Here is a 13169-nt window from a genome sequence, read left to right as displayed (position 1 = left end):
ACGGTGGCTGTAGAAAGTGTAGTTCAATGTGCTGGTGCATCCCCATGCTGTACCCCAACCTGCAGAACCTCAGCTTGCCACCATCGATCCCCAGGCATCGATCCCCAGGCATCGATCCCCAGGCAGCTCCTCCTTACTCCCTTTCCCCAACCTGGCAGCAGCTGCCATTCTGTTTTCTGTCTTTACGAACTTGGTTATTTTAGAGACTTCATTTAAGTGGAATGACGCAGTTTTGTCTTTGTTTATTTTGAGAGGAGGTCCTGCTGCATAACCCAGGCTGGCATGGAACTCACTTAGTAGCCCACAGTGCCCCTGAACTCACCATTCTCCTGCCCTAGCCTCCCAAGTGCTTGGGTTAGAGGTATGTGTCCCCGGGCCCACCTGTTCTTTGTCTGTACACTGATTGGCTGATCTCAACATAACGTGTTCAAAGCTCAGGTAGCTGAGGCCAAAGCACTCTTCCCTCACCAGGCTGAGTAACATCTTGTTGTATGCAGCAGCCATTCCACATTTTAGTTGTTCACTGGTGATGGGCATTGGGTTACTTCTGGCTTTGTGCTCTTGTAAAGAGTGATGCCGTGAACTTCTGTGTGGAAGTATCCATTTGGACACCCGCTTTTAAGCCATCTGTTGTTATACACCTCGTCTATTGTCACTTTAGCCATCTGAACTTATTACATTGCTTTGTATTGTTTCCAGTTTACTGTCTATTAGACTACTCTCTATCCCATAGTCTTAAATTATTTAAAGATTCTATTTATTTATTTATTTATTTATTTATTTATTTATTTATTTATTTATAGTTTCGTTTTGAGACAGGGTTCCTCTGTGTAGTTCCCACTGTTCTGGAACTTGCTCTGTAGACCAAGCTGGCCTGGAACTCAGAGATCTGCCTGCCTCTGCCTCCTGAGTACTAGGATTAAAGGCATGTGTCATCATGCCCAGCTAGACTTTTTTTCTTATTTATGTGTATGTATGTGAACCTGTGTGAGTATATTTGCACCACATGTATACAGTACCTTCTGAGGTCAGAAGAGGGCATAGGGTCCCCAGGGACTGGGGTTAAAGGCAGTTGTGAGCCACCATGTGGATGCTGGAACTGAGGTCCTGGGCAGGAGCAGCAGAGCTCTTGACCACTGAACCATCTCTCCAGTCCCTGTCCTGTCATCTGGTTGAGCACAGGAACCACACCTACTTGGTACCTGACTGTTCTCACAGCACCCTAACCGTGCACAGTCCACTCAGTCAATAGTTTTCAATGGATGAATGAATGCTGGTATGCACAGGCCATCCTGTTGCCTCCAAGCCTAGCTATCACCTCTTATAAACCGATGTTTTAAACCCTAGAGCACTTACGGGCATTATTCACAGACATCACTTTAAATATTTTTCTTTATCAGATTTACTATGACATTTTCAGACCAGCTCCTCGGTCTGGAAATAAAAGGTAACTGCAGTCACAAAGCAGCAGGAACCGGAGCATGAGGTCAGTTGGAGGGGAGTCAGACATGGACGTGACAAAAGCCTGGTGCAGCTTGCCACATCATGTGATGGACAGAATGCCTAAGACAAGGGATAGGCCTCAGTCCCAGCGTGAACAAACCTGTGCTCTTCACTCGGCCAGCCACAGGGACCACTGTGAGGAGAGGAAGCAGCTCCCAGGTTCACCCTGTGCTGCTGTCCAGGGTGGGGACAAGTGGGTGCTATTGACCTCTTCGCTGGCCACGCCCTCAGCACCCCTGCCTCCGGCCTCCCCAGCCGATCTCCTAGATATTCTGGTGTGTGTGTGTGTGTGTGTGTGTGTGTGTGTGTGTGTGTGTGTGTGTGTGTTCTAGTTTGCTTTATCTCACCGTGATTAAACCATCTACCCAAAACCGACTTGAGGGAAAGGGTTTCTTTGGATCACATTACCAGGTCACGGCACATCACAAACAAAGGCAGGGCAGGAACGTAAGGCAGGAACTTAAATCAGAAACTGGGATGAAATGATTCTTACTGGCTCTGATCTTTCTGACTCATGTTCAGCTTTCTGACACAGCCCGGACCCACCTGTTTAATGCCCATGGTGTGGGTTCTCCTATATCAACCAACAAGCAAAAAAACAAAAAAGTCTCATCCACATGGTTGCAGGCCAATCTGATGTAGGCAATTCTTCGAGGTCGTAGCGTGCGTACATGGAAAGAACCAAGCACCACACTCCATGGCAGAGGACACTAATTGTTGGGGACTCAGGATTCAGGATTGGCTCCAAGTGACAGCTGGCTGCTACCCCACTGCTCCAGAAAGAATCCTAGAGCCCATCCCTAGCCTAGGACAAAGGCAACAATGTTCATGGAGTGCCTATCATTTCGGCTCCATTTTGAACATTGAAAAAAAATCATAGGCATGGCCAGGTAAGTGAAAGAAAAACTTCCCATTAGTAGATTTGGAGATGAAGCAGATGAATGCTTTTTAAGTCTCCACACGGTGGCCTGCAGATAGTAAATGCCAGAAAATACGGCTGCCACTTGGATCCTCTGTATGTTATCACACGAAGTCCTCATGGAGAATCTAGTCATTCACCCCTCTCTGCTAAATCATCTCTGCTCTGCCTCTCCGGCTGAGGGGTGTATAAGGAGGTGGGTGGGAGAATGGCAGAGGTCCTTTAGTTGCTGAGCCCCAGGGTCACCGTTTCTATTTCTGTTCTGTCTCCTCACTGTGGTCCTGTGAAGTTGGTTTTATGATGCCCAGCTTACAGATGAGAAGCCCAAGGAGCTAAGAATAAGAGGCAGCACACCGGCCACATAGCAGAGCTCTCTTTTGACTCGGCCCAGGGACATTCAACTCCACTCTCACACTGTAGAAAGCCTGAGGTAGCTGAGGCGACGGCCAGGAGGCTGAGCAAGGCACAGTCACCGTGGGGCGAGAGTCCCAGAGAGGAGAGAGGGTGGCGTGAGATTTGGAGGCCCATGGTGGGCCTGAAAAGAGGCTGTAGTGGGTTGAAGCTGAAAAAACAGGCAGGGAGCCAGTCACACAGGGTCTGAGCTGAGTGGAGGAGCATGGGTTTTAAACAGGAAAGAAAGATGGCCAGATCTGAGCCCATGCAAGCCATTTTTGCATATTCAATAAACATAAGCCAAGCCTAGAGCTGCCAAGAAAGATTCCAGAAGAATTAACTATGGCCTGGCCTGGGTAGCCTTCTGAGAGGATGTCCAAGGAAGCAGCATTGGGAGCAGTCTGGAACGTCACACAGCCATATCTGGGGGTGACAGGCAGGATTTCTAAGGATGGAGCTGCAAAGTTTCTCTTAGTGGTGGTGTAGGCATCATGAGCACATGCCTGCGGGTGTCAGAAGGACCTGCGAGGGCTCCCTAGATGCTGTGTGCTCTTGCACATGCTTTCTTTCCTCCAGTATTAACTGTGTTCTAGCCTTCTAGAAGGTTCTCAGTATAGGCTGCCTCTCTGGCTCTAGGAAAGAGAGAGAAAGCCATATGCCTTCTTGTGCCATGCGACAGAGGAAGGTTTCCCTAGGACTGGGAAGATAGTTGGGGGGCTGGCAGTATCCAGTGGAAGTGGCCCAGGTGACAGCCCAGATCCAATCTAGCTGTACAGGTGACACTGACCACCAGGGAACCTGTAGGAGGGACCAGGCACTCAACAGCACTCAGTCTGGAGTGCAGCTGCACTTGGGGGAGGGGGGTCGATGCCTGACAGTTTATTGTCCTAAAGAAAACCCTCCCCCACCTCTTCCTCGGTGTGTGTGGGGGTAGGGGGGGGTTGGGCATGTTTGGCTTTCATCGGCAGGAATGTCACTCAGGGTCACATTTCTTTTGACCTCTGGGAAATAACATAAACGTGGCATCCCTGGAACAGTTGAGTTTGTAGAGTGGCTTTGTAAGCAGATGTTTCTCAGTTGGCTTTATACCTCAGGTTGTCAGGTAGTGCTTGCTACAACAGCTTAAAGCTCAGAAAAAGTCACATGACAGGAGACCATCGAAGAGGCTGCCGAGCACCTCAGTGGCAGAAAGGTGATGGGCTTCGGAGAAGACAAAGGTGGGCAGCTCTCCTCACTCTTCCTCGGGCTCCCTCTGCAGACTGCACTGCCCCGTGGCCGCCCTCACTCCCAGTGCCTTCCAGCAATCTGGAGTTGAGTGTTTCAGGTCTCAGCTCCCTCCCAGCCCTCCACTATGTCCCCTGGAGAAAGCATAACAAAGGATCTCCCATCTCTGAAACAGCCGCTTCCCTGACCGAGAGACCATCTTCATCCACAATCCTCCTTCTGCACTGAGTAGGTACAACATGTCCACATCGCTAAGTGACCCAGGCTGCAGACTTCAAACAGACAGAAGCTCCTATCTTCGCCACGGAGCCCGGGCAGAACCCAAACCCATGGAAGCTTCTTCATCTGTATCTTACATTCTTCATCTGTGTGTCAGCTCTAAGAAGTCTTCCTAAATCTGCTGCGTAGTATTTCATCAGCAACACACAACACAGTCTCTTCACGGGAGCTTGCAGGCACCGCATGTAAATATGGATCTATCGCATACGTAATAAGGTAGTTTAAGTTTTGTTCCTTTTTTTTTTCCCCTTGGAGAACTGAGTTATAGCACTCGCAGCTGCATGAGATGATCCGACAAATGTGGGTCCTAATAATGCTGTTTTCTCACCCACATTAGAGTGCTAATCAGACCTGACCCCTCAGGCTGATATAAGCGAGGCTGGGATGAGGCACACAAAGTGGTCAGCAGAGTGAATGAGTGAATGCCTCTTAGAACCTTGTCACCAGGGGCTCACACTGCTTAATTGTTCTGGTCTCTTGGTTTCAATTCTCCAAAGGATTCATCTCCTTGGCAATGGAGTATGTTCCTCCAGGATCCAGAATCTCCCAAAATCTCCCAGAATCTCCCAGAATCACATGGGCTAGAGGGAGGCTCTTATGAAACAAACAGGACTGCACAAACCCACCATGGGGCTGCTGAGAGAGCAGAGGTAATTTCCAAGAGGTTAGGTAGGCCTGTGCTGGATCATGTGTCTAGAATAGTCAGGAAGAGAATTCTGGACCCCAGAACTTGAAAGGCAACGGCTATCCTCTGGCTGAGTAGCAGTCATTTTTATACATTTAGAGAAACATGGCGACCTACACAGATCATCAGTGAGGTACAAGTGGGCTTGTTTTCTCCCTGCCCCTGTCCTGTGCAGGGACAGGAGTGTGGGAGACCAGCTCCCACATTTTACCCCAGGGTACTCTTGAGGAGAGAGGGAGAAGAGATTTAGATAGAAGGATAGAGGGGAGAGGAACAGATAGAAACACAGGATAGCTCGGGAGGGCCTGGATCCTTATCCAGTGGCTCCTCCTGTCTCTTCTAAAGGGCTGTTTATAGGAGTGCCAAGGGGTGGAGCAAAAGACCTCCCCCTAGCTCAGCCAAGAGTAGACCCTTCCAATCACCTAGACACCATGTGCATGGTCAAGCCCTCTTCTAATGCAGCTCTGCTGGGTAAAGCAAGCTCAGATCTCACTAGGAACCTTTGTGGGCTTCCACACAGGAGGCCGGCTGGGTGGGGAGGGTCACCCTTGGCACACTGGCCCTCCCACCTCCCAGGCCTTTCCTCCAGACCTATGACACACCTCACCCTGCACATGCTCTGGAATCCCAGGCTGCAGGAAGCAGTGGCCTCCTGGCCTTTCCCACCCAGCCCTGGCACCTGTGCGAGCAGGCTGTGCCTACTCTTTCCAGCCCAGCAGGTCCGCTGGCCACAGGAATTCCCTCGCCTGACCTCTGCCTGTGCTTCTCTTGACCTGAGGCCTTCCACTGGAGACCGCCCCTTGCCAATGCCCCTCCTACCACCCATAGCCTGAATCTTTCCTTCTTCAGGCCACCAGGGACTGAGGCCAGATGAGACTGTGGGAACATGTACAAGAGGCCCTAAGCGGAAGCAAACATGTAGCTTCTATCCTTGCAGAGCGAAGCCCCTATGGCCCTTGGATCTCTCAGAGTTCTCTGTGGGACAGGCTAGATGAGGACCGTGACATGTGGGTTACAAGATGGCAGTCTGAGGGTCAGAGAGGTGGGTGACTGGCCTAAGGCCACCCAGTGGAAAAAATTCTCTCTCAGCAGCCGCTTCCTCCACTCTTGAGCTGGGAACGTCAGAGTCAGCTCTGGGCCCCCAACATACCCGCTTTGTATACGGCCCAGCCTTTCTCAGCCAAACTGCCCTCGCCCGAATGCCCTTCCTGGCCAGAGTTCTCTCTGCTCAGCCCCACCTTGCTCTCGCCTTCTCTCGAATTTCCCCATCTCCCCCATTTTCCTGTAATCCGAACACATCACGCAGAGACTCTTCCTCTATCACACTGCGGCTGAACGCCTTTTACACTAGGAAAGTAAGAACCCGCTACGGCGTTGGCAGCTTTGTGAGAGAGTTAGTAAGTGAATGGGTCTCTCTGCCTATCCTTTGACGTGGCTGACAGAATCCATCGGGGTGAGAAGACTCACGTAGGTCCCAGCACAAAGCTAGGCAGGTGGCCCCAAGTGTTCACTGACACGAACCACCTGAAGCAACGCTACCCTCCGTGCCCCACCTGCCAGCATAGCTGGGCTTTCTGATCAGGCCAAATGCTTGCACAAAGGCCCCAGTGGCCTGACGCCAGGGGACTGCCCACTGGCCTCTAAAAAGAGCAAAGTCTGCCTCCAGCCTGCTCTGCCAGCTCAGCTGCGTCTATCCCACCCGCCCAGACTCCCAAGCCTGCAGTGCGGGGGGAAGAAAAGGAGGAGGAAATCAGGTCAAACCAGATGGCAAAGCGGTTCTCTTGGTCAGCACTGGGAGCTGGAGGGCTGGCAGCAGGAAGTGTTGCTGCCAAGCAAGGCAGAGTGGCTGCTGGGTAAGGCACAGTCCTGACTGGGGGAGTCCAGCCCTGGTCTGTGTGTTGTGACTGGCCAACCAGGCTCTGAGGCTTGGATTCTCCACCGACCATGGCATTTAATCAGTAGACAAAAGCACGTCCCATATCACTATGTACTTGTAGAGTGGGTGAACCTGTTTGTGCTTTATATAACATGTATGTGTATGTGGTTGGCCTTCGTTCCGCTGTGGCTTCAACCAGCCACAGATTGAAGTGCTGTGAAAACCAAGAAGAACACAGACAGACTTTTTCTCTGTTCTTTTCTTTAAACAATCCCCTACAACTATTTGTGTGGCGCTTACCTTGCATCCTGTGCGAAGTGATGTGGGCATAGCTGTCAGTGTATAGAAAGACGGGCTTCATAAGTGCTATGCAAACCCATGGCCGGGCTTGAGCATCTTCAGATGCTGGTACCCATGGAGGGACATCCATTCCTGGGTATCCCTGGAGGAGTATCACTGGAGGAGACAGTAGGATCTAGTAAATATTTATCAACAAAATAAAAAAATGAACAGTGGCTTGTTTAAGATCTTTCTTTGCTATGACAGAAGGGGACGGGTGGTCCTGTGTCCACTTCCAAACTGGAGAACTGGAAGAGGCCATGAAGCCCTCCTAGAAAATGTAAAGTGTGGGCACCATCAAGGCCACTTGGGAGAGTCACTGAGTGGTTACGGTGACACTGTACCTCCTTCTCTCTCCTCCAGCCTCTCCCCTCCCCTCCTCAGGACTGTCTGTCCTCTCCGGGGCTGTCTCTGAGCCCTGAAAGACTCAAAGCTTCCCATCACACTTCCCCTATGCTTAGTCAGGAATCCTCTGCCTTCTCAACTTCCCTAATTCACATATTTTCTTTTAAGATCCCAATGAGGGACCTGGCTATCCACAGGGCTGGCCTGCCTGGGGACAGGGGAGTCTTGCTAGGTAGGCCTAGTCAGGGTGTTTGCTTGCTTTTATGATCACAGGTCACAAATGGAAGAAATCTAAGGTGGTTGTAACTGTTCCCTTCTCAGACTCAGACATTGTCTAGAGAAGGCCAGTTCTGAGGATCTCTGTGACAGGGTGGCCTGGGAACCAAAGCTGGCAGCTGATACCCGCTGGCCAGGACTGGGCTCAACAGCTTGAGCCCAAGCTACTAAGTAGTCTCCAGATGTGAAGCCCTGAGAGGCTTGGGCACTTACTTGAGATGGCACCTGAAATAGTGAAACCAAGACCCTGCTTGCTTTCCCCTGAATCCCCATTTGGCACCGTCTGGCCAGGGTCGGTGGGGCTCTGTCCCTGGGCCCTGCATCCCAGAAGGCCCTGCTCTGACCCATCCAACATCAGGAGTAGAGTCTTAGGGCTGAAGGGATGCACCCAGTGTGTGGTACACACTTCCCTCCCCGGCACTCTAAGCCCTGGGGCTCCAGGGTTCTCTTTCTGAAGTTAAGCCTCTCTCCTAGGCTTCCTCAGTGTGGGCCACATGGCCAGGGCATGCCCGAGGTGTAGGCATTGATCAAGGGCAATTGATATGTGGGGTGTACCCAGAGCTGGAATGAGGGCTTAGTGTTCAGCTCTTTCCTGGCGCCCCATTGTAGGTTCTGAAAAATGAAGAAGTAGCTGTCCTGTCCTGGTGTGGCACCCAAAGAGCTGACAGCCCCACCCAGGCTCTGGGTCCTCAGGAGGCCAGGAGGAAGGACATGCTCTCACTGTCTGCTGTCTGGGAGCCACACATGGCCCCAGCACAAGCAATGGAAAGAGGGGAACTTGTGGGCTGGGCAGAGCATCATTTGGAGGTGAGCATGCCATCTCATAGCATAGCTGTGCTCATCCTAGGCCTGAGGCCACATGACTTTTATAAAAAGATATATTATTTTTAGTGTGTTCCTGGTATCCACAGAGGCCAGAAGAGGGTATTTGATCCCCTGGAGCTGGAGATACGGATGGTTGCGATCCTCCATCTGGGTGCTGGGAACTGAACCCAGGTCCTCTGCAAGAGCATTAAGTGCTCTTTACCATTGAGCCACCTCTCCAGCCCCAGGCTACAGTGCTTTTGACGCTGACAGTGAAAACTCTGACAAAGGTCACCCAGCTGGGAACCTATGACCAAATGGCTTTCACTTTTCTCGTGATGATAAGCTTGAAGTGTCAAATGAAGGAGGAAAAGGAGGTTTTGAATTTGGGAGTAGGCATGGCAGGGATCCTTGGGACTTACACCATTCTTGGCTGGACACTCCCCTATCGACATTGCCACACAGTCTGGGTGACAGGGGGTGTGTCTGACTACTAGTATAGTCCAAGCACCTTCCCCTGTCTTAACTCCTCAGAAGAGACCTTGATTTAACCTTCATGGAAATAAGTTCGTTAGGATTCTTTCCTGGAAAGTCAGACTCTCTTCTACCTCTCCCAGGAGGCCAGAGTCCTCCTGGAGTCCATTTCCTAGGGAAGGGAGAGCCTCATTCAGTCCAAGCTTGCGCTTCTCAGTAGTAGAGGAGGCGCTCTCAGGCCTCAACACATTCCTATTAGAAACTTGTGAAAATGGTCCCATCCGCTCTCCAGCCTCCCCTCCCCACACCCCAGCCTCCACCCAGCCCTTTCGTACAGCTGCTTCTGCCAACGCTGCCCCTTTCCTCCTTTCTTCAGCTCTTCCCATTGAGGCCAGCTCAGTCTTGGCTCGTCTCTATGTCTCTGTGTTCATCTCCCGGATGTATCTGGCTTTCTCCTGCAAAGGATTCTGTCTGTTCTGTGCTGTTGGCTGCAGGTCTGATCTGTCGTGGACGAGACCTCCCCACCAACTACTCTGTGCACAGATTGCATTGGGCTGAACTTTCCTCTCGTACTTGAGCCAGTGTGTGGTTCAGACCATCGGAGCTCAGATGTAAGCAGGAAAGACCTGCTAGGGGCAGGGTCTCCTCTCAAAGCATAGTTCAACTGTGGGCCACCCCAGTTCTTCCCACACCCCAGCGGGCGGGTGGGTCTCGGTGAGTGTTGAGACATGCTGAGCAAGGTCAAAGGGGACTCTGCTGACACTCTAGGCTTAACTCTTGGGTCGCTGGTCTCTGGAGCTTGGGGTCTTTGCCAAGCTGTCCTGGTCTTTCCCTGACTGGGTGGGGACACAGGGGGACAGCAACACTGCTGGCTGAAAGGCCCGTCATAAACACAAGGCGGCCTTTGACATTTCCTCAGCGGTCACCAGACTTTGCCCTGGGCAGAGGAGGACTAGGGAAAGGGAGGGCTGCAGAAATACTAGAGACCCTCTCCAGCGGGCCTGGCAGAGACCGGGCAGGCAGTACTTCTAAGCAGAAGCAGAAGCTGGGCAGCCCCAGGGACACAGCGGAGCAGTGGGAAGCAAAGGGAAACTTGTTGCAAAACCAATCGTTGCTGCTGAGTCACGATTCGTGTGGCATAAGGAGTCACAGTTGAGGCTGCAGCTCAGAGTGCCTGCTTGGCATTGACTGCTCTGGGTTGCCAGCCTTCTACAACAGAGCCTGCTCGGTTGGCCTACCATTTGCAGGGCACATCTGGAGTTCCTATTTGCCCCGCACCCCACTCTTGCTTTGAGTGACACACCTGTGGTCCCTAGAGATCCCCTTCCTCACTCCTAGCCCATTTGTGCTTAGGGTGAGATGGTGGGGGTTCTTTTTGGGGCTTCTCTGAGAGATGCCACCAATTAGGCTTGCTAGTGTGTGTCCCTCCTGGAGCTGGAGTGTCACATAACCTGGGCTTCATGGAAAAGTTTTACGTCTGACTCTCCTTTGGTCGGCTGTTTTCCTCCGCCCTTGTCTTTTCCTGTCCATGTCCAACACTAACATGGCAGCCGTGCTCCTGCTGCTCAGGCTTGGCCACCAGGAGTGGCTGGGACTCTCTGGGGCAGGACAACCACCTGATCAGGCTGCCTTGGGCCACTGACTCTGTGCTGTATTTTGGTTAGTCCCACTCAAACTAGATGGGTGGACAGGGGCAGGGCAGTGGTAGTCTAGAGGAAAGCGCAGGGATGTTTCCAGGGAGGATACCCACTCCCCTTAGCCTTCACCTGCGTCCCCAGCAGTCCAGACAACAGTCCTCTGTGTGGCTCCTAGTGTGGTGTGCCTGAGGCCCAGGGATGGAAGGACATAGCTGAGACTGAGCATAGCCTTGTCCAGGTGGAGGCAAGAACTCCAAAAGCAAGTGGATCCTCCAGAATGCAAGGGACCCTGCACAGCCAGAGAAACAGGGTGCACCATGGGAGCACTCCACTTCCCACTGAGGTGCAGAAAAGGGCCCGGCGGGGAGGTGTTATATTGAGGACGAAATATGGGAACTGGGCTCCAAAGAGTGTGCCGATTTCTGTTAGGATGAGATGGAAAGAGCGTCTCTGTCAGAAAGGAGCAGTGGTGCAGTGGTGGGAGAGAGTATGGCTTAGCAACAGTGTAAGCTGGGAGTGGGGGCGGGGCTGAGAGGGGAAGGAAAACAGAGAAGCAATCACCAGCTTTCAGCTCAGCTTTTCTGGCTAGCCAGGGGAAGTTACTACTTCTTGGTCCGAGGCTTTCCTTGGAAGCAGAAGGGTTATTCTGAGCAAGATGAAGAAATGCTCTGGAGAACTCAATATGTAGGAAAGACAGGGTCGTTTAGGGTCAGAAGGGAGGGAAGGGCTAACTAAAGGGCAGGTCAGTAGCTGAACCAATAAAACCAGGTCTTGCCTCACTGAACCTTGGAGTCCAGAGATCAGGCTGGCTGGGGAGACACCCAGGAGAAAGAGGACAGAAGGATGGGCAGGAGGCCATGGGCATGCTGGGAAACTAACCCCAGCCCAGGGGCTTGAAGTTGCTTCCTGGAGGAGGAGATGCTATGGCTAGGTGCTAAGGGATGGATAGGAGTTTGCTATGGGGTGAGATGAGATGCTTTCAGAGCACCCACCTCCATCCCTCACCCAACGAAGCCTGAGCTTGTAACGGCTTGTCTGAGGCTGTGTTCTGTTAGGTGCTGAGTGTCTGTGTGGCTTATTCTCGTCAGACGCATTAGGTCATCTGCGGTACATAAGGCCCTGTCCCTACTTCCATACTCTGTGAGTTCTCAAAGTATTTGGAAAAATCCCAGAGACAAACAAGAGCTAAGTTTTAAATAGCACATTGTTATGATGATCCTGCTTTGTTATTGGTTGTTGCTAGTCTCTTATTAAATTAAAATTCATTGCCCGTCTGTCAGGGGCAGCGCTGGCATCTCCTGAGGGGTCACCCAGCAAGGAAAGGGGGTATCTCGGTGCCTCAAGAGTGTGAGGCGTAGAGTCCTCAGAATCCATGTGAGAGGGCAGACATTAGCGAGGCTCAGCTGAGGGCACCGTGGGCGGAAGTAGTGACTGGGGTACAGTTAAAAAGCCGCATCTAGGGATGACCTTGATCGCCCTTCTGAGTGGTCTGGACTTTCTCTTCCAAAAGTGATGAAATGCATGGCCATTTATTTATTTGGCAAATATTTACCAAGCTCTTACTATGTGCCAAGGGGACTCTTTCCTCCCCCAGTGTCTGCCCCTCTATAGGAAAACAGAGGTTGACTTGTAAGCCATTAAAAAGACTATCTTTTCAGCTAGTGAGGAAGCCTTAGACAGCTTTGCAGACGCAAACACGAGTAAGGGACTTGGTGGGAGGAGGGCAAGCCCAGCGGAGTTGAGAGCAGCCGGCTAAGCAGTATGGGCTCCAGAGGCAGAGTGCTGGAATTCACAGCAGCTGGTATGCCAGACTCTACCTGAGTCTAACACCAGGCATCTGTCCGTCCGTCTGTCCGTCCGAGGAGTGTCAGCCGCTTCCAGCACTGGGAGTTCACCCTTGGCCATGTCAAGAAACTTAGGTCTTCCATTTCCTTGTTTCTCCTCTTGTCATTTTAATGAAGGAAAAGAACCACACATCTCATACTGCTTTAAACGTGTGTGTCTATAGTTAGCAGTAACATATTGTGTATTTCAAAAGAGCTGGTAGAGGGAGAGGATTTTGGACGTTCTCATCACAAAGGATAAATGTTTGAGGTGATAAATATACTAAGTATTCAAATTAGATGGCAATGCCCTGTTTACAACATGTATGGGGACATCACACAATGCCTCAGAAACAAGTCCAGTGATGCCCATGAGAAACCCTGAAGATGATGTCTTTCTGACACGCAAATTTCTCCATCCAGAACAATTTAGTGTCCTAATGCTCACAAACATGATGTTTGTGCATGTGCTTTTCCTGGGGTGGGTAATGGGGAGAATAGTTCACATTTGGGAGCCTCAGTTCCCACGGTGCTGTACTAGGGGGCGAAGCCTGATGGGAATGTCTTAGTCGCTGTTCCTATGGAACATTTT

Source organism: Peromyscus leucopus, chromosome 8b (genome assembly GCF_004664715.2).
Source record: "Peromyscus leucopus breed LL Stock chromosome 8b, UCI_PerLeu_2.1, whole genome shotgun sequence".
Classification (NCBI taxonomy): domain Eukaryota; kingdom Metazoa; phylum Chordata; class Mammalia; order Rodentia; family Cricetidae; genus Peromyscus; species Peromyscus leucopus.
Note: the sequence above shows the minus strand (reverse complement) of the source record.